This window comes from Lissotriton vulgaris, chromosome 6 (genome assembly GCF_964263255.1).
Source record: "Lissotriton vulgaris chromosome 6, aLisVul1.2, whole genome shotgun sequence".
NCBI classification, from domain to species: Eukaryota; Metazoa; Chordata; class Amphibia; order Caudata; family Salamandridae; genus Lissotriton; species Lissotriton vulgaris.
In genome coordinates, this window is record NC_141694.1 from 1031874141 (window position 1) to 1031894667 (window position 20527).

Here is a 20527-nt window from a genome sequence, read left to right on the forward strand (position 1 = left end):
TAGTATTCCACATGGACAAAATTACTGGTTTGTAGTCATTTATGTATTTCGACTCTTCATTTCTTCTTAAGTTGGAGGTATTTTTGGGAGACTTTCTTGTGATAGTATGTCGCAAAGATGACATAAAACTGTTCACTCTTCCTTTCGATATTATAGGAGGTGGAAATCCAAAACGACATTTGGTGTAGAATTTGTCTTTAGATTTGTACTTTCGACAACAGTATTTCCCACAACGATGGCTTTGGAATCGTAAGACTTGTCTTAAGTCCTTATCTTCTGTACTTCTCGGTATATAACATGTAGCATATTCTTCAATAAAAGACAACACAGTATCATCTGAGTCTGTTCCAAATTTGGGAGCATCTTTGATCTATATTAGCATATGTATGTGAGGAGCACCTCTCGCTTGATTCTCCCAAAGAAATCCAGAACCTCTCCAAGAGGAGGATTTCTTTTATTGGTGATAAAAGACATCATAGCTTCAAATCTATGATTGTAATACCTGCATACATTAACTGGATCTAAAGAGCACAATTCTCCAGGTGTCTTGTATTCAATATTTACTATATTTGGATTTGTCTTTTGAAGAAATTGAAGTAAATCATCCGAAGTATATTCAGCACAGCTTAGAGTAAGGAACCATGGAGGAGTTCCTAAGTTCCTTAGCATACATTTAAGTTCTCCATGACGACGGTACCAGTACTCATTAGTACCACGCTGACATGCCATGAGATTAATTAGATGAGATTCCAAAACATTATCTTTCTGCTGTACTTTATCCATAAATTCCTTTGCCGAAACATTTTGAAATTGTACACCTGTTTTCAATATATGGTTCACTGCATAAGAAAGTCCAGACAAGTCACTCTCAAACAAAAGATTAAACAAATACAGAATACATTGTCGGAATATTGGATCTTCTGCATAGAGTCTTGATGTCTGGTATTCAAATGCAGGAATCTGCACAGGTCAGTCATCATATCGTCCTCCTTTTCCTGTTGGAAACCACTGAGGGAAACAACGAGCTTCCAAGCTTTTTTCCCATACACTAATGGGATTTCCCTTTGCTTCTTTCATTTGGAATAACTCTATAGTATTCCCCATCACTTCTTTGGAATGAAGTGGATGAACACTGTAATGTTACGAACATTTCTTCAGTTCTGGACATATCCACTTTTTCAATTTGTCCAGATGGCAAGTCACTATCTTCTTCTACAGTTATTTCTTCTTCTCCCACATACACATTTTTATAGTATTGATTATTTTTTACCAGACACAACGTTGCCTTTTTCACTTTCCTAACATCCACTAATTCTTGCCAGATTTTCTTACTCTTAGAAGGAACGCCATTAACTAAAATAACTAAGTATGGGCGAATTTTGCGGAACTGTGGTCCGCGAATTCGCAAAAAAATCCGCGAATTCCCGGATTTTCCCGCAAAATTGCGGATTTATTTGCGATTTGCACCATACTTAACTGGAGTACTTTCTACTGGGTAATCAGTAAGTGCTACCTCGTTGGGTAAATGTATAGTGCTTTTCCTACACTGCAGCTGCGTAAAGGGCCAGATGACTTGTCCCCAGAGATCATGTGTGCCTGTAAGTTTGCCACTGTGCCAAAAGGCGCCAAGGTCCCTTGAGTGAGCTGTCCAACATAGTTGGGAAAGGGCGGGAAAAACGTTTGATACTGTTAGTGTGTGGTGCGGAACTTGGCATACACTCAAAATATTGAGTTTTAAATATTGATTTGAATTAATATCAAATTAAAAATATAGAATGGACACAATATCGAATGGACAGAATATAGACTACAAAAATATCGAATAGAATAGCAGTAATATCGAATTCAAAATATAGAATGGACAAAATATCAAATGGACAGAATATAGACAACAAAAATATTGAATGGACAGAATATAGACAACAAAAATATTGAATGGACAGAATATAGACAACAAAAATATCGAATTTTAGGTAAATAAGTTAATATAATTTTTTTAATAATATCCAATTTTTTAAAGTGTTTTTATGTTAGTATATGTGTGAAAAGTGTATATTTATTTTTTAATTTATTTTAATTAATTAGTTATTGTTAAGGTATTTAATTTTTGCGTAACATAATTCTGTAGCTTGTTGTGGGTTTATAGGGGAATAGGGTGGGAAGTAATTTAATTATAATTAATTAAATATGTTAATTTATTTATTGGTATTTATTTTGAATTAATTTTGAATTAATTATTAATTTGTTATTAATTAAAATATAATTGGTAATTCATTTTAAATGATTGATTATTGATAATTATGTTAATTTTATTTTATTTTCCGTAGCGGGTAGTGGGTTTATAGGGGAATAGGGTGGGACGTAATTTAATTATAATTAATTAAATGTTTTAATTTATTTTTTGGTATTTATTTTGAATTAATTGTTATTTAAATTTTTCATTGGTAATTGATTAAAATATAATTGGTAATTAATTTTAATTAATTGATTAATTGATTATGTTAATTTTATTAATTTATTTTCTGTTGCGGGTTGTGGATTTATAGGGGAATAGGGTGGGAAGCAATTTCATTGTAATTAATTAAATATTTAAGTTTATTTATTGGTGTTTTGTCGTAATTTTTTATTATTTTTTAATTGTTAATTAATTAATTGTTAATTGGTAAATTTGAATTAATAGGTAATTATTTTTAATAATTAATTTGTATTTGTATTTTTAATTGATTAATTATTATATTATATAAAATTGTTAATTACTTTTAACTAATTTGTAATTGGCATTAATATTTAATTTATTTTTATTGATATATGAAGTATTTACTTTCCCTACTGACAAACAGTTATAGGTTTGTTCATAATCACAATTGTACATCTACAGTGCTCGATTTGAGCACTGTAGATGTACAATTGTGATTATGAAAAAACCTATAACTGTTTGTCTCTTCCTTTGTGTGCGTCTATGTCTTTTATTTCTTTCTAGGTACAGAAACCTTAATGAAGGAAGCCTCCTAAACCAGGAGTTAGTAGGAAGACATTTTCTCTTCCTATTTTCGCTTTTTTTTCACTTTTCTTTTTACACGTACACGTCCCTAGGTAAGGGTGGGCCTTAGCGTGCTCATACCGCCAGGGTTTAGTACACCTAGATAGTCCTGATGAATGCCTGGTAAATGCACACCGTTTCAGAGGCAGAAACATGTTGACTGACTAAGGAAATAACCACACAATTAATTTGTGGACTACTTTCCTACACTAAATTTTAATTACATGTCCTAAGTGATCGCTTAATAAATCATTTCCTGATACACTAAAGACATTTTTAATCCCCTCACCACTATTTAGTTTATTTTTCACTGCACGCCTTAAACTCACATATCCTGCTCCACAGTAGATCTGGTGTCGAAGCACACTGAAGAGTCATTCGGCCTCTTCAGTGGGGCCCAATGATGAAGCATGTCATCACCAGGTGGTGAGTGAGGGCCTTCCTAAAAAACGTCCTAAATGTGGCCGTTTTTTCAATTTTTTCGTTGCTCCTTCGTGTTTTCTTTGAAACCATATGACACTTCTTTTTTTGCTTATTGAACATAACCAGGGAATAAGAGTGTCTCAAAGTACTCCCTACCTCTCCTTTTGTTGATATATACTTAGCAGCACAGAGCTGTGAGAGATGTTCTTACTGAGTTAGACTTGATCTACTCTTTTATTTTCTTTTTATTCCTTGTGTCTCCCTACTTCGTGGTCACCATGTCCAACCTGGGACTAACATACTCTGAGTCAGAGATATCAGACATTTTAGCTGACTTCAATCTTTTTGCTGATCCAGTCATTTCACAAGTAATAGCCCACACATCCGAGTTGGAGAAACTCACAGAATTGAAACGAGATAGAATACGCACCATTCTCCATGGGACAATTTAAAAAAAACATCTACTCAAAAACATTGCTCCCAGAGGGCTCCTTTTCACCAATGCCCCGCGGATCTTTCTTAACGATGCCACTTTCCGCAAAGAATAAGCCATGATCGCATGGCATTGTACACGCGACTGGCTCGTTCTAATTATAAAAACAGCACTGAAACTCTCTGAAACAATTTTGGTGGAAATTCAAGAAACTGAATCACAATTCAAGGCGACTATCACTGGCTACAAAAAGAAGCTAGATGAGATTAACAAAGACTTGAGTGAATATAAGGATAGTCTCATGCAATCGAAAGTTACCAAATTTCAGAAAGATTTTAAAAAAATAGAATTTGAAAAGGTTTACCCATATTCGGCAGCCACATTCGCCCCACCAACAAGAAACCCTAGCAATACTGACCAATCGGATGAGGACTCATCCAACAGCAGTGGGTCAAGCAATGGGTCCTTCAAACAAGGAAGGAGAAAGGGTAACAGAGGCAACCGTAACAACAGAGGGAGACCTGGTTATTATAACCAACAAAGAGATAGCTAATACCCCCACAAATGGGTGGAATGGGCCAACAATTCCCCTTCCAACCCCCCTACCAAATGATGGACTGGAATCCAGGCTTTATGCCACCACCTAACTATCCCACCAATATGAACAGCCATTTTTAGAGAGGGGCAGGAGAGGAAGAGGGAAGCGGAGAGGGTTCAACCAAGTATCGTGGGAAGACGACGATGCAGTGGGCAAGCACACTCGCAGCAAAACCCAACAAACAGGGAAGAGCGGTCTCTAAGCCTAATCACTAACCTCTCGGACAAAATACTGACTACAACCGAAACCAAGGTCCTTGAAAGAGGCCTAAGTTTCGTCCCTACATCCCTCCCAGACAAATTCAAGCTTCATTGCGAGCTTGCTGCTTTTTTCAGGAAACTCAAGTTGAAGGCTTTTTTTGAAGACAAAGAAGACCCAAATGAAGCCACACGTAAGGGGGATACTGGACTCAGACTAGATTCCACATTTACCCCTCCTCCCCACACAGTACCGGCAGCAATCACTGCCTTTGAACAGGCCGTGTTCTTGGATCTTGAAACCTGTGCAGATCCCTCTACCTTTGGTAATTTCAGCACTGCAGAGCATCATGCATTACAAAGTCTACAAAAAGACTCGAACATAACCATAAAACCGGCAGATAAAGGTGGGGGCCTTGTAATACAGAATACAGTGGATTATGATAAAGCATGCCAGGTTTTACTTGATGACAGGTAAAACTACTTTCCTCTAACAAGGGATCCCACTGAGGAACTCAGGACAAGAATCTCCACTCTTGTCAGTAGGGCGCTAGAAGATGGGCATTTATCTAAAAATGAGGCCGACTTCCTCAGTACTAATGACAGTGTGACTCTCTACTTCTACACATTGCCTAAGATGCATAAAAACCGGTCGCCCCCTCCGGGACGTCCGATCGTCTCTGGCATTGGCTCCCTTTTGGAGCCACTGTCACGTTTCTGTGACCATTACCTTAAGCCCATCGTTCAGAACACCCCCATTTACCTGAAAGATACCAAAGATCTTTTGCAACTTTTGAAAGACTTCAATTTTGCCGAAAATTCAGTGACTCTTGTGACACTCGATATCGAAAGACTTTAAACCAGTATCCCCCAGGATGATACTATCAGAGTCCTGGGGGCAGCCCTGGACTCAGTGACGTGGAATTATCAGACACCTAAAAAATTCATTATTGACTGTGCCACTCTAGCCCTAAAGGAGAATTTCTTCTCATATAAGGGTCAACTATACCTGCAGTGCACAGGAACTTTGATGGGCAGCACTTTTGCCCCAAGCGTGGCCGGCCTGTATGTCGCTGACTTCGAGGCTAAGTATATCTTACCATCTAACGGCCCCTTCACCTCCTGCATCCAGATTTGGAAACCCTATATTGACAACTTCCTAGTGATCTGGACCGGCATTGAAGAACAACTGCTATCTTTTCTCACGTGGATGAACACTTTGGACCCGAATTTGAAATTCACACATGCTACCAGCAAAAAGGAGGCCATTTTTCTTGATGTGACTATCAGTGTCACGGGGACCAGTTTGCCAACCAAAACTTATTATAAACCCACTGCTAAAAACAATTTACTGGAGTTTACTAGTTTCCACCCCCGCCCACTAAAAGAAAACCTCCCATATGGTCAGTATCTACGAATCAGACGTAACTGCACCAACCTACAGGACTTCAAGTCACAATCAGATGACCTAACAGAAAAATTAAAGTCAAGAGGCTACCCCGCAGCAATTCTGAACAAGGGCTAAAAAAGAGCGCACAATCACCGCGGGCAGCTCTCCTTGAGGATAAGACTGACAACCTCAGTGCCATTCCGCTCACCTGTGTTACAACATACAGCACCCTCTCAAATACCATAAAAAAATCCATCAACAAAAACTGGAAAATCATAACCAGCACCAAAAAAACTTGGGAAAAACCCTTGTTTTTCTTCAGGAAGGGACGCAACTTAAAAGATGCCTTGGTCCATACACGACCCAAAGTGACCCAAACAACAATTAGATCTGTGACAGACACGTGGGGAATGCCAAGAGTAACGGGCCACTTCCCCTGTTCAAACTGCAGCGTCTGCCACCTTACAACACATACTAAGGCCCTGGCACTCGAACCAGGGAAAGTATGGACACAGAGAGATCATACCAACTGTAACTCTCAAAATGTGATATACATGATTACCTGCTCTTGCAGTCTACGCTATGTAGGCATGACGAGCAGAAAAGTCAAGTAGAGGATCTGCGAACACCGATCTAACATAAGATGCAAAAAAGCAACAACAAAAATGAGCAGGCATTTCCTTGAACACAATCACACCACCAATGACATGCAGTGGACTGTGATTGAACAGGTGAATACTGGCAATAACATCAGCAAATGTCTTTTCGAGAAAGAGCAAAGATGGGTCTATCGACTGGGGACCCATCTAGTGGGATTAAATGATGACATCCCATGGAACTCCGTGATCAAGTAGATTCTTCTACCTATCACCCACCCTCATTTTGAAATGGTACTCCATGATCACTGCCACCTTACTAACCACAGGCAATACTGTACCCAGTGATTATTGGCAATCAATACTACTGTTCTGATAATTTGACCCATACAGGACTACCAGGTCATCGCAAAATGCCAACGAAATAATCAGCCGCCTTTATAACATACTGGCGTGTACCATTCCTTGGCTGAGCGCTAAAATCTTTACCTTTTTTCCTCCGAGAAATTGTAATCACCCATTGATCTTTGCCTGGTTAATAATCATGAAATAATGACGATCTGTCCGTTGGCCAACTCAATAAAGTTACCACCTCTCAATGCATTAGCGCTTGGTCACTTAGCAACCGATCAAGCCTCTCTCCAGACTCCTGCCCACGTGATTGGCAACCGGCCTCTGACGCCGGCACACGTGACCGGCCACGTCAGACCATGCCTCACGTCCTATTGGTATACCAATACCGGGCGCCGCCCCCTCACTCAGGCGGGTCCCCCCCGGAACCTTCGCCTCGCTGCCAAACATTCTTTAATCACTCACCGAGACCCGCACTTGATCTTCGGGGTCCAGTCTGGGGGTAATGCAGGTATACTGAGGGTGCCCAGCGTCGAGGGCGTAAGCCAAACAGCAATCATCGATACTCTCGATTGCGGCGGCATATCACAGAGCTACGTACCTTTTCTCTCTATTTTCTGACGATTTGTATGTTTCTTCCCTCTCCCAAGGGTGTACCAATTACGCTACCACCCCCCTCCTGTGACCCATGGTGTACCCCTGTTACACCATAAAAGTGAGACATTTTTAACTTACCTTTATAGCGATCGGTTCACTACTTTGGCATATTGATCGCTCATGGGAAGACGATCTTCCCTTCTTAATGCTTTTACCCACTATCACCAATTTTTCACTTCTAGCACTTTGCACTCCCCAGTGACTAGTGCTTATCAACCCAGGGACAGAGGTGGTGATAAACATAGTGTTACAAGCGCCACACACTGTCTCCTCACATCAATTGGAGCACTGTAGATGTACAATTGTGATTATGAACAAACCTATAACTGATTGTCATGTCCTTTGTGTGCGTCTGTCTTTTCTTTCTTTCTAGGTGCAGAAACCTTAATGAAGGAAGCCTCCTAAACCAGGAGTTAGTAGGAAGACATTTTCTCTTCCTATTTTCGCACTTTTTTCACTTTTCTTTTTACACGTACACGTCCCTAGGTAAGGGTGGGCCTTAGCGTGCTCATACCGCCAGGGTTTAGTACACCTATATAGTCCTGATGAATGCCTGGTAAATGCACACCGTTTCAGAGGCAGAAACATGTTGACTGACTAAGGAAAAAACAACACAATAAATTTGTGGACTACTTTCCTACACTCAATTTTAATAACATGTCCTAAGTGATCGCTTAATAAATCATTTCCTGATACACTAAAGGCATTTTTAATCCCCTAACCACTATTTAGTTTATTTTTCACTGCACGCCTAAACTCTCATATCCTGCTCCGCAGTAGATCTGGCGTCGAAGCACATTGAAGAGGCATTCGGCCTCTTCAGTGGGGCCCAATGGTGAAGCATGTCATCACCAGGTGGTGAGTGAGGGCCTTCCTAAAAAACGTCCTAAATGTGGCAGTTTTTTCCATTTTTTCGTTGCTCCTTCGTGTGTTTTCTTTGAAACCATATGACACTTCTTTTTTTGCTTATTGAACATAACCGGGGAATAAGAATGGCTCAAAGTACTCCCTACCTCTCCTTTTGTTGATATATGGTTTAATTTTTGTGACAGGAGCCTCGTGCCATACTGGTAGCTATTTTCGGACCCTGCTTCGAGGGTCATAGCAGGGTCAGAGAATAGTTGCAAGTAGGAAACGAGGCGCCGCTCAGAAAGCACTTACAGCGTTACAGCAGGTACCCAAGTTGAAGTAAATTTCTTTGTAACCATTTTGTAAATTGTTACAACAAAATTACCCCTAACTTGGGCACCTGTTGTAACCCTGTAAGTGCTTCCTGGGAAAAATTTGTCCCGCTCGCGGATTCGCTGATTTTTCCGCAATTTCGAGAGATTCGCGGGTTGAGAAATTGCGGAAAATAAGCAAATTCCGGGAGCGGAACAAATTTTTCGGCCCATAGTTAAAAATAACTAGAGGTTCATCTTCAACATTTTCTACACCAATTGTTTCAATATTTTTCTTTAAATCTAGAGGCAAATATACAACTTTCCCCTTTAATCCTCTCTGTAAATCTGAAGGAGGCAATTTCCCTATCTTAGGCTCCATACGAAGAATAGCCTGAAATGGATGCACACATTGAATAAGAATAGACTCATAGGTATTTAAATCCATCAGTTCAGAAGGAATATTTACCAACTCAAGATTATTATGCACAGCTCTAGCAGGCATTTTGTTCTCGTCTAATTTGTTATAACAATATTTACAGATACGCTGATCAGAACTCAAATCAAAACAATTCTCTACCAACAAATTAGTTGCAAATTCCTTCCACTCATTATTATTTTCTTTTTCACTTTTTAAATACAGATCAACAGTCTTGGTCTGATTTTTATAATGAGTTTGCCGACAACAAATACAAGAATAATTTGTCCTTTCACCTGAAATCACCACTTCGTAATTTCTTGCTCAAACTTTTCTGTACTACAATGTTGTACATTCACTTCCACATTTCCTTCTATTAATGTATCAATTTCTGCACTGTCTTCCTCAGGACCAAAGTAACTAACCTGAATTTCTTCACAAGCATTCATTACATCCGATATAGATCCACGCAAAAGAGCACTGTTCAACTTTTTTTACATTAGTGCTGGACCTTTTGAATAATACTTTCTTCTGACTAATTTCCTCATTTGAGCATGATGTACTGCTAACATCCTGAAATGGTGAAAAACAGTTCGACATACTTATTTAGAAAGACAAGCCAGAGAATTACCTTGCAAACCAGTATTTTCTCTCACTCAGCAAGGGTCTAGTCCTTGCAACATCTTAATCTTTTGTTTAACACTTTTCTTAGTATAGTTACGTAAGAAATTGCATACAAAATCAATAGATTCCTGCCGTACACTACCAATACTACTGCAATTCCAAGTGTACACTGGAGCTTTAGGACGTCTCCCTAAAGCTTCATCAGCTAACACCTCTTCTGCATTCCTAGGAACAATTTTCTCTTTCTCAATAGGACAACCATTTCTAACCTCATAAGCACAACCACTAGTGTCAACTGCATGCAACAAATCATTACTCTGAAGATAACTCTCTTCATTAAAAAAAGGCTCAGAACTTGAACTATGTTTCCATTCACCCAAAAAAACTCAGAAAAATTACTTCTGTTAATTACTCTTCTCTACTTACTTTTGGCCTTCATTAAATAGATTGGCTTATCTAGTGATCGAATTCCATTGATTACTAAATTAAACACTTTTTTTTCAATTCAAAAGCTTTCTCAGCTATATTTTCTATACGGTTCTTCTTATAAAATGCAGTTTTTTTTACATTTCTTCACTTCCTTGATCAAATTCGACACAACTCTATTATAAAACATTCTTTTTCTAATTTCCTGAAATTGATTATTCCTCCTTTTATTATACACTGTTTTTTTTACTAGATGGTTTCCCATGGTTGTTCTCCTTTCTCTTGTTTTTCTTTTTAGTTGCAGATACACTATTTGTATTTTTGACATTGTCCACACTACTCCTAATGTTTGATAAGTTCTTCAAAAAATATTCGTTCTCTTCTCTTCTCTTTTTGTTCACACATTGTTGTTCAGGTATATCTTTTGGATGACTTCTCTTTAAATAATAAGGTTTATTATGTTGTTTCCTCTTTTCACTTTTTGAAGGCATGATGCATTTCTTTTAGTGTTGATACATAGAATCTGTTATAAAAATATATATAATGTTATAAAAATAATTCTATAATATATACTATTCAATTACTAAACAAATACAATGTACAATGACTAAGTATAAAAAACAACTGTGTAACAGATAACAGAAGTGCATACATACTTCATAGAAGTTTCAAGAACTACATCTACAGGAAGAGTACCTGAAGGAATTTATAAGTGGTTGGATTTTTGAGCAGTGAATGGATTAGTACATGGTGCTCAATGCATCACTAGAACAGTACATGGGGAAAGACAGAGTATTTACTACAACATCATGGATACTAACTGTGGAACTGAAGGTATAAAAGACAAGTGTGCACATGGATAGAAGACTGCATGCATAAAGCATACAAGTTTGAAGAAGTCCATGTCCTAAGGCCTACTTCGCTGCATGACTATTTGGATACTGACTGAATAATTAGAGTACTGTAAGGAGAGTGTCTAAGTGAATATATAAGTGCTTCAGTTTTAGTGCAGTAAATGGATTAGTACATACTGCTGAATGGGTCACTACAACAGTGCAACAACAGTGACATAGTGCTTGCTGGAAGTGCAAGGATACACACTGGGGAATTGAAGATCTGAAACACAAGTGTGCAGGTGGATAGAAGACTGCATGTATTATGCATAGGGGTTTGAAGCAGTCCATGTCCTACGGTCTACATTGCTGCATGAGTACTTGGGTACTGACTGAATGATTTGAGTACTGTAAACAGAGTGTCTAAGGGCCATATGTATCAAGATACCAATTAGCGATTCTGTAATAGCGATTTTTAAGGAATCGCTATTTCAGAATCGCTAACTTGTATGTATCAAGAAAATCGCAAATGTTTCGTGATTTCTTGATATTCCTTAATTGCGAATTCGCAAATTGCGAATTCGCAACTAAGGAATACTTCCCATTCAATATCTATGGGCCTCTTGGCCCTTAGGAAGGAATGGGAATTTTTTCTCAATTTGCGATTTGCAATTTGCTAATCGCAAATTCAGATTAATTTCAAGGGTGCAGGGGTGTCCAAAGGACACCCTGTTGCACCCCTGAAATATGCATTGGTGCACATGTGGCGAAAATACATGCCCTAAGGGCATGTATGTGCGTCCCATGGCACTTTAAAAAATGCTGAAATGTGCATTTTTCAAGGAAATCGCAACTAACCACCTTAAGGGCATTTTGGAATTTTTTTTGCTTAATACATTGCATTTAAGGAATCGCAAAATTTGCGATTCCTTCAATGCAATCGCAAAATAAGGAATCGCAAATTTCGCGATTCCTTATTTGCACCCAAATTCCTTCATACATACCATTTTGCGAACATGAGTTCGCAAACGCCGAAATTCTGCGAATTTCGTCGTTTGCGAATCCATTTGTCCTTGATACATATGGCCCTAAGTGAATATATAAGTGCTTGAGTTTTAGTGTACTGAATCATTAGTACATACCCCTGAATGGTTTACTACAACAGTGCAAGGGCAATGACAGAGTGTTTGCTGGAAGTATAAGGATACAGACTGGGGAATTGAAGATATGAAAAACAGGTGTACACATGGATAGAAGACTGCATGCATACAGCATACAGGTTTGAAGCAGTCCTTGTCCTAAGGCCTACTTCGTAACATGAGTACTTGGGTACTGAGTGAATAATTACAGTACTGTAAGGAGAGTATCTGAGTGAATCTATAAGTGCTTGAGTTTTAGCGCACTGAATGATTAGTACATACTGCTGAATGGGTAACTACAACACTTCAAGGTCAATGACAGAGTGCTTGCTGCAAGTGTAAGGATACAGACTGGGGAATTGAAGATGTGAAAGACAAGTATGCAGGTGGATAGAACACTGCATGCATAGTGTACAGGGGTTTGAAGCAGTCAAAGTTCTAAGGCTTACTTCGCTGTATGAGTACTTGGGTACTGACTGAATGATTACAGTTCTTGAAGGATAGTGCCTGACTGAATTTATAACTGCTTGAGTTTCAGCGCAGTAAATGGATTTGTACATGCCGCTGAATGGGTCACTACAATAGTGTAACAGCAGTGACAGAGTGTTTGGTGGAAGTATAACGATACTGAGTGGAGAATTGAATGTGAAACACAAGTGTGCACATAGCTAGAAGCATATGGGTTTGAAGAAGTCCTTGTTCTAAGCCCCACTTCGGTATATAGGTACTTGCATACTGACTACATGATTTGAGTTCTGCAAGGACAGTGCCTGACTGAATTTATAAGTGCTTGACTTTTAGCGCAGTGAATAGATTACCACATACTGCTGAATGAGTCGCTACAATAGTGCAACAGTGACAGAGTGTTTGGTGAAAGTGTTACGATACAAAGTAGACAATTGAAGATGTGAAAGACAAGTGTGCAAGTGGATAGAATTCTGCATGTATAGTGCATAGGGGTTTGAAACAGTCTAACCTAAGGCCTACTTCGCTGCATGAGTACTTGAGTACTCACTGAATAATCAGAGCACTGTAAGGAGAGTGCCTAACTGAATTTACGATTACAGTTCTGGAAGGAAAGTGCCTGACTGAATTTGTGAGTGCTTCAGTTTTAGCGCAGTGAATGGATTAGCACAAACTGCTGAATGGGTCACTACAACAGTGCAACAGCAGTGACCTTCTGATTCGGCGATTGGAGGAAGTGGGTATTGCGGGGAAGGCTCTTCAGTGGTTCCGCTCCTTCCTTTCGGACCGGTTTTTCAAAGTAGCCATTCCACCTGGCCAGTCCTCGTTCCACCCTCTGGAACTGGGAGTCCCTCAGGGCTCTGCCCTTAGCCCCACTTTATTTAACTTGTATGTAAAGCCGCTGGCTGCTGTCGTCAGGCAATGTGGCCTTACCATGACATCGTATGCCGACGACACGCAGCTGGCGGTGACACTCAGTGGGGACCCTGAGGTGACTGCGCCCAGATTCCGGGCAGGACTCATAGCTGTGGCTAGCTGGATGCGTAATAACTGCCTACAGCTTAATGCCAAGAAAACCGAGGTCCTGATCGTAGGGAAGCAGGCGGATCTCTGGGGAGATCAGTGGTGGCCTTCCGAACTAGGGGTGTCCCCCATCCCAGCGGCCGAAGTTAAAAATCTGGGGGTTTGGCTGGATTCTAATCTATCTTTTACCAGCCACACGAAGAAGACAGCAGCTACCTGTTATGGTATTCTGCGAGGACTGAGACCAGTCCTCAAATTCTTCGACCCTCCCACTCGGCAACTGGTGGTTCAGGCCTCTATCCTTTCCCGGATTGACTACGGGAGTGCCTTGCTGCTTGGAGTCAACCAGGCTGAGGCCACTAGGCTTCAGAGGGTGCAGAACGCTGCTGCACGGGCCATTGTTGGCCTTCCGAGACGTTGTTCGGTCTCGACTGTTCTGACCTCTCTTCACTGGCTTCCGGTCAGACAGAGAATCAAATTTAAGGCTCTCTGTCTGACATTCAAGATTCTGAAGCTTTCTTCTCCCCCTGCCTTGGCGGGCCTCATTTCTTCGTACGTCCCCACGCGGTCCCTCAGATCTGAATCACTCCATCTGGCGAGTAAGCCTAGGTTCAGGCTGAGCAGGATGGGAGGACGTTCCTTCCGTGTTCTGGCGGCTGATTTATGGAATTCCCTTCCTGTTCATATTCGCACCCTTAATAGCCTGACTCTTTTTAGACGCGCCATCAAAACCCACTTGTTTTCCCCTGTTATCTGATCTCTCCTTTTTAGCTTTGATCTGTTGTGTTGTGTACATGATCTGGCGCCAGGACGCCCCTTTGCTGGGGCAGCTGTTGCGCCTAATAAATGTTATTAACATAACATAACATAACATAACAGAGCGCTTGGTGGAAGTGTAAGGATACAGACTAGCTAATTGAAGGTATAGAAGACAAGTGTGCAGGTACATACAAGACTACATGCATAGTGCATAGGGGTTTGAAGCAGTTCTTGCCCTAAGGCCTGCTTCGCTGCATGAGTACTTGGGTACTGACTGAATAATCAGAGTACTGTGAGGAGAGTGTCTAAGTGAATATATAAGTGCTTGAGTTTTAATGCAGTAAATGGATTAGTACATACTGCTGAATGGGTCACTACAACAGTGCAACAGCAGTGACAGAGTGCTTCTTGGAAGTGTATGGATACAGACTAAATAATGGAAGGTATAAAAAACAAGTGTCCAGGTAGATACAAGACTACATGCATAGTGCATAGGGGTGTGAAGCAGTTCTTCCCCTAGGGCCTACTTCGCTGCATTAGTACTTGGGTACTAACTGAATAATCAGACTAGCTAATTAAAGGTATAAAAGACAAGTGTGCAAGTAGATACAAGACTACATGCATATTGCATAGGGGTTTGAAGCAATTCATGCCCTAAGGCCTACTTCGCTGCATGAGTACTTGGGTACTGACTGAATAATCAGAGTACTGTGAGGAGAGTGTCTAAGTGAATATATAAGTGCTTGAGTTTTAATGCAGTAAATGGATTAGTACATACTGCTTAATGGGTCACTGCAGCAGTGCAACAGCAGTGACAGAGTGCTTGGTGGAAGTGTAATGATAACGACGAAATAATGGAAGGTATAAAAGACAAATGTGCAGGTAGATACAAGACTACATTCATAGTGCATAGGGGTTTGAAGCAGTTCTTGTCCTAAGGCCTATTTCGCTGCATGAGTACTTGGATACTGACTGAATAATCAGAGTACTGTGAGGAAAGTGTCTAAGTGAATATATAAGTGCTTGAGTTTTAGTGCAGTAAATGGATTAGTAAATACTGCTGAATGGGTCATTACAACAGTGCAACATCGGTGACAGAGTGCTTGGTGGAAGTGTAAGGATACAGACTAGGGAATTGAAGGTATAAAAGACAAGTGTGCAGGGAGATACAAGACTACATGCATAGTATATAGGGGTTTGAAGCAGTTTGTGCCCTAAAGCCTACTTCGCTGCATGAGTATTTGGGTACTGACTGGATGATTACAGTTCTGCAAGGACAGTGCCTGACTGAATTCATAGGTCCTTGAGTTTTAGTGCAGTGAATGAATAAGTAAATACTGCTGAATGGGTCACTACAATAGTGCAACAGCTGCTAGGTGAAAGTGTAAGGACACAGACTGGGGAATTGAAGATGTGAAAGACAAGGCCTACTTAGCTGCATGAGTACTTGGGTACTGACTGAATGATCAGAGTACAGTGAGGAGAGTGTCTAAGTGAATATATAAGTGCTTGAGTTTTAGTGCAGTAAATAGTTTAGTACATTCCGCTGAATGGGTCACTACAACAGTGCAAGGGCAATGACAGAGTGCTTGCTGCAAGTGTAAGGATACAGACTGGGGAATGAAGTTGTGAAAGACAAGTGTGCAGGTGGATAGAACACTGCATGCAAAGTGTATAGGGGTTTGAAGCAGGTCAAATTCTAAGACCTACTTCGCTGTATGAGTACTTGGGTACTGACTAAATGATTACAGTTCTGCAAGGACAGTGCCTGACTGAAATTATAACTGCTTGAGTTTAAGCGCAGTAAATGGATTAGTACATACCGCTGAATGGGTCACTACAATAGTGCAACAACAGTGACAGAGTGTTTGGTGGAAGTATAAGGATACAGAGTGGAGAATTGAAGATTTGAAAGACAAGTGTGCACGTGGATAGAAAACTGCATGCATACAGTATATGGGTTTGAAACAGTCCTTGTTCTAAGTCCTACTTCACTATATGAGTACCTGGGTACTGACTGAATGATTACAGTTCTGTAAGGACAGTGCCTGACTGAATTTATAAGTGCTTGACTTTTAGCGCAGTGAATGGATTACCACATACTGCTGAATAAGTCGCTACAATAGTGCAACAGTGACAGAGTGTTTGGTGAAAGTGTTACGATACAGAATAGACAATTGAAGATGTAAAAGACAAGTGTGCAAGTGGATAGAAGACTGCATGCATAGTGCATAGGGGTTTGAAACAGTCCATGACCTAAGGCCTACTTCACTGCATGAGTACTTGAGTACTCACTGAATGATCAGAGTACTGTAAGGAGAGTGCCTAACTGAATTTACGATTACAGTTCTGGAAGGAAAGTGCCTGACTGAATTTATGAGTGCTTCAGTTTTAGCGCAGTGAATGGATTAGCACAAACTGCTGAATGGGTCACTTCAACAGTGCAACAGCAGTGACAGAGTGCTTGGTGGAAGTGGAAGGATACCGACTAGCTAATTGAAGGTATAGAAGACAAGTGTGCAGGTAGATACAAGACTAAATGCATAGTGCATAGGGGTTTGAAGCAGTTCTTGCCCTAAGGCCTACTTCGCTGCATGAGTACTTGGGTACTGACTGAATAACCATAGTACTGTGAGGAGAGTGTCTAAGTGAATATATAAGTGCTTGAGTTTTAGTGCAGTAAATGGATTAGTACATACTGCTGAATGGGTCACTACAACAGTGCAACAGCAGTGACAGAGTGCTTGGTGGAAGTGTAAGGATACAGACTAGGGAATTGAAGGTATAAAAGACAAGTGTGCAGGTAGATACAAGACTACATGCATAGTATATAGGGGTTTGAAGCAGTTCATGCCCTAAAGCGTACTTCGCTGCATGAGTACTTGGGTACTGACTGAATGATTACAGTTCTGCAAGGACAGTGCCTGACTGAATTTATAAGTCCTTGAGTTTTAGTGCAGGGAATGGATAAGCACATACTGCTGAATGGGTCACTACAATAGTGCAACAGCAGTGACAGAGTGCTTGGTTAAAGTGTAAGGACACAGACTGGGGAATTGAAGGTATGAAAGACAAGTGTGCTGGTAGATGTAAGACTCAACTGAACATAAGGTATGTATTTGTAAGTGCACGTTCACCCGTGGACATCTTGGCGCTGAATAACTGATGTTTATTGTTACCCAACTCAATGGTCCTCATTTTATTGACCTCAGATGGATGAACCGCTGAGTGGACCCGCTGGGATTTGGACCTGTGATTATGATTCAACAGGGAAATTAGTTGCTCCTGCAGCAAGCATGAACTCCTTTAATGAATGTGACCTCTCACCAATAAGCCACACCCAAACCCTGCACTTCCACTTTGGATATATACCACTGCACCTTTAAAAAATACACTTTGAGCAGCACTCCCTAAAGACGAGGAAAAGACTCAGCACTCACTTTAGGCGAGGCAAGAAAACGAATCCAGGTGCATTTAAAATACCACTGCACCTTTAAATAATTCACTTTGAGCAGCACTCCCTAAAGACAAGGAAAAGATGCAGCACTATCTTAAGCGAGGCAAGAAAACAAATCCAGGTGCATTTAAAATAACACACACAAGTTTATTAATGCAACATTTTAGAACGGTAGGCCAAATGTATCACTAAATGCAGATTCCCAAGTATCAAGTGACTAAAATGATCAATTAGAATAAAATGCAGTATATACAAGTAGCAAACAGTAGAAATTATATACAAAATGGTTAGGAACACCTCACCAATCGATTAAGCAACATCCTTGCCAACTCAAGGTGGGGGAGCCCTTTACCAGCCCAGGAAGGATTTCAATCAGGACTCAAATTTCGCCACCTCCACAGCAATACGCCTATTCTGTGGGGAGCTTACACCTGGCCCTCGAAGGTTCCCAGCTTAAATACCATTACTAAATGTAACAAGAAGCTTCTAAAAAACCTCACCCCCTTCCCATGAGAAAGAACTGAGTTGGCTGTACCAGTCTGCTTCAAGGCCAAGACGAAGGCTGGCCATGCTCCTGTATTTTGACTTTGAGGCACATTCCACAGATAATATCCAGTTCACTCTGGTCAGTGAGGATTGAAAAACAAGTGAAGAGCAGAAACCTGCCCTCCCCACTTTGAAGTTTTGTGCGAGCACAGAAAACGGAGTGAGTTATGCACAACGGAGTCAATAGTCAATACACCTTTCTCTCTTTCAGTACAACCCCGACCCCAGTAAGAGTTGGAAGTGAACCGCAAGAGGCAGGTCCGGCTTCCTACATTAAAAACAAACACTGACAAAGCCAATAGTTCTGGCTTTATTTTACTTCCACATGCAGCTAAAGGCATGCACGCATATGTCAGTTTTTGCTGGCATAGGGTGCAGAAAGGCTGTTAGACCTATTGCAATACAGGCACAAAAGTAGGACAGTTATTGCTTTCTGCAACAGAAACCATGCAGGAATGAGACAACATGCGGTGACTAGGTAGACTTTACAGATGCAAAATAGTCCCTCAGACATTTCTACAAGACAGAATGATCCATCAAACCACCAATATTATTAGATAGGAGAGCCAGCTGTTACTCTGGGGAGAGCTAAAGCTTATATATATATATATATATATATATATATATATATAATATATATATATATATATATATATATATATATATATATATATATATATATATTCACTGAAAAAACCATAGGTTTGACACCAGTTATAGTTAGCTGGAAATTTTACTGACATAAAACCAATGAAATTCCACGTTATAGTTAGTAACTTGCGCGTGTAATGCACTGCTGATGACATCACATATTACATTACTTATGACATGGTCAGTGACGTCACTAATGAGATCACTGATGATACCATCCTTGTGACAGAGAGACTAACCTACTTGCACTCTAAAGTAACCCTTAAAACACATTTTGAAAAAAAAAACTAACATATAAAAAAAAGTGGACATACCTATACCAGTTACAACAACCAATTCAGTAATTCCAAGATTTATATACACATCCAATAATTCAATAACAGTTCTATATAGTCACTCGTGTATATATACTCACTAATTATATATAGTGATACAGCTATACATCCTGTTATATACCGACAGACATCCAAAAGTAAATCACACACATATTCACACTTGCAAATAAAGTAATAAACATCCATTTATTTACATAGACAGATATACACACAGTAGCACCTTACTTCTAAGTAAACTTACACTTACTTACTCTTTTAAACAATCACTTATTTAAAGAGGAACTCTTTCAATCTCTCATTGTCACATATACTCACTTATATATATCAATACTTACATAAACTAGATTAAAACATATATCGTTACTGATAAACACACTAGTGAGGCAGGCATTCACTCACTAACACACACATATACACACTCAGCCATCCATACAGTCCTCCACATCCATTAAGACACTTATTTAAACATTTATTTTTACATCGACCTCTACATATACATATATAAAACATATTTATTTTTTAAAAAGACAGACATTCACTAGATGGTGTTATCAGTGATCTCATAAGTGATGTAATATGTGATGTCATCAACAGTGCATTACACGCGCAAGTTATAGTGAGTCCAACTAACTATAACGTGGAATTTCATTGGTTTTATGTCAGTAAAATTTTCAGCTAACTATAACTGGTGTCAAACCTATGGTTTTTTCAGTGAATTTCATAGGTTTTTCAAATGCTACTTCCTAACTATAACGTGTGTAAAACCTATGGTTTTTTCAGTGAATTTCATAGTTTTTTTGAATGCTAGTTCCTAAGTATGTAATCACGTTCGTAACTAGATAGTGTCACCGCCTACACGTCCTGAGAAGCGCATGTAAAGTCATGTGACTTGAAAAGAAGACTTCCAATTGGTTCTTAGTAGTTTCTGTTCTGCAATTTACACGAAGCACTCCACCCACTTTCCTCACAATCTTTTCTACTCTCAAGAGACAACAACGTCGAGCAT

The 20527-nt window shown here is 39.8% G+C and overlaps 1 protein-coding gene across 3 annotated transcripts in view; it reads left to right on the top strand.

Annotated features, from left to right (window-relative positions):
• SMOC2 (SPARC related modular calcium binding 2) overlaps positions 1 to 20527 on the top strand; it is a 1727408-nt gene that overhangs the window by 1090508 nt on the left and 616373 nt on the right. The gene's annotated exons all lie outside the window — the stretch shown is intronic.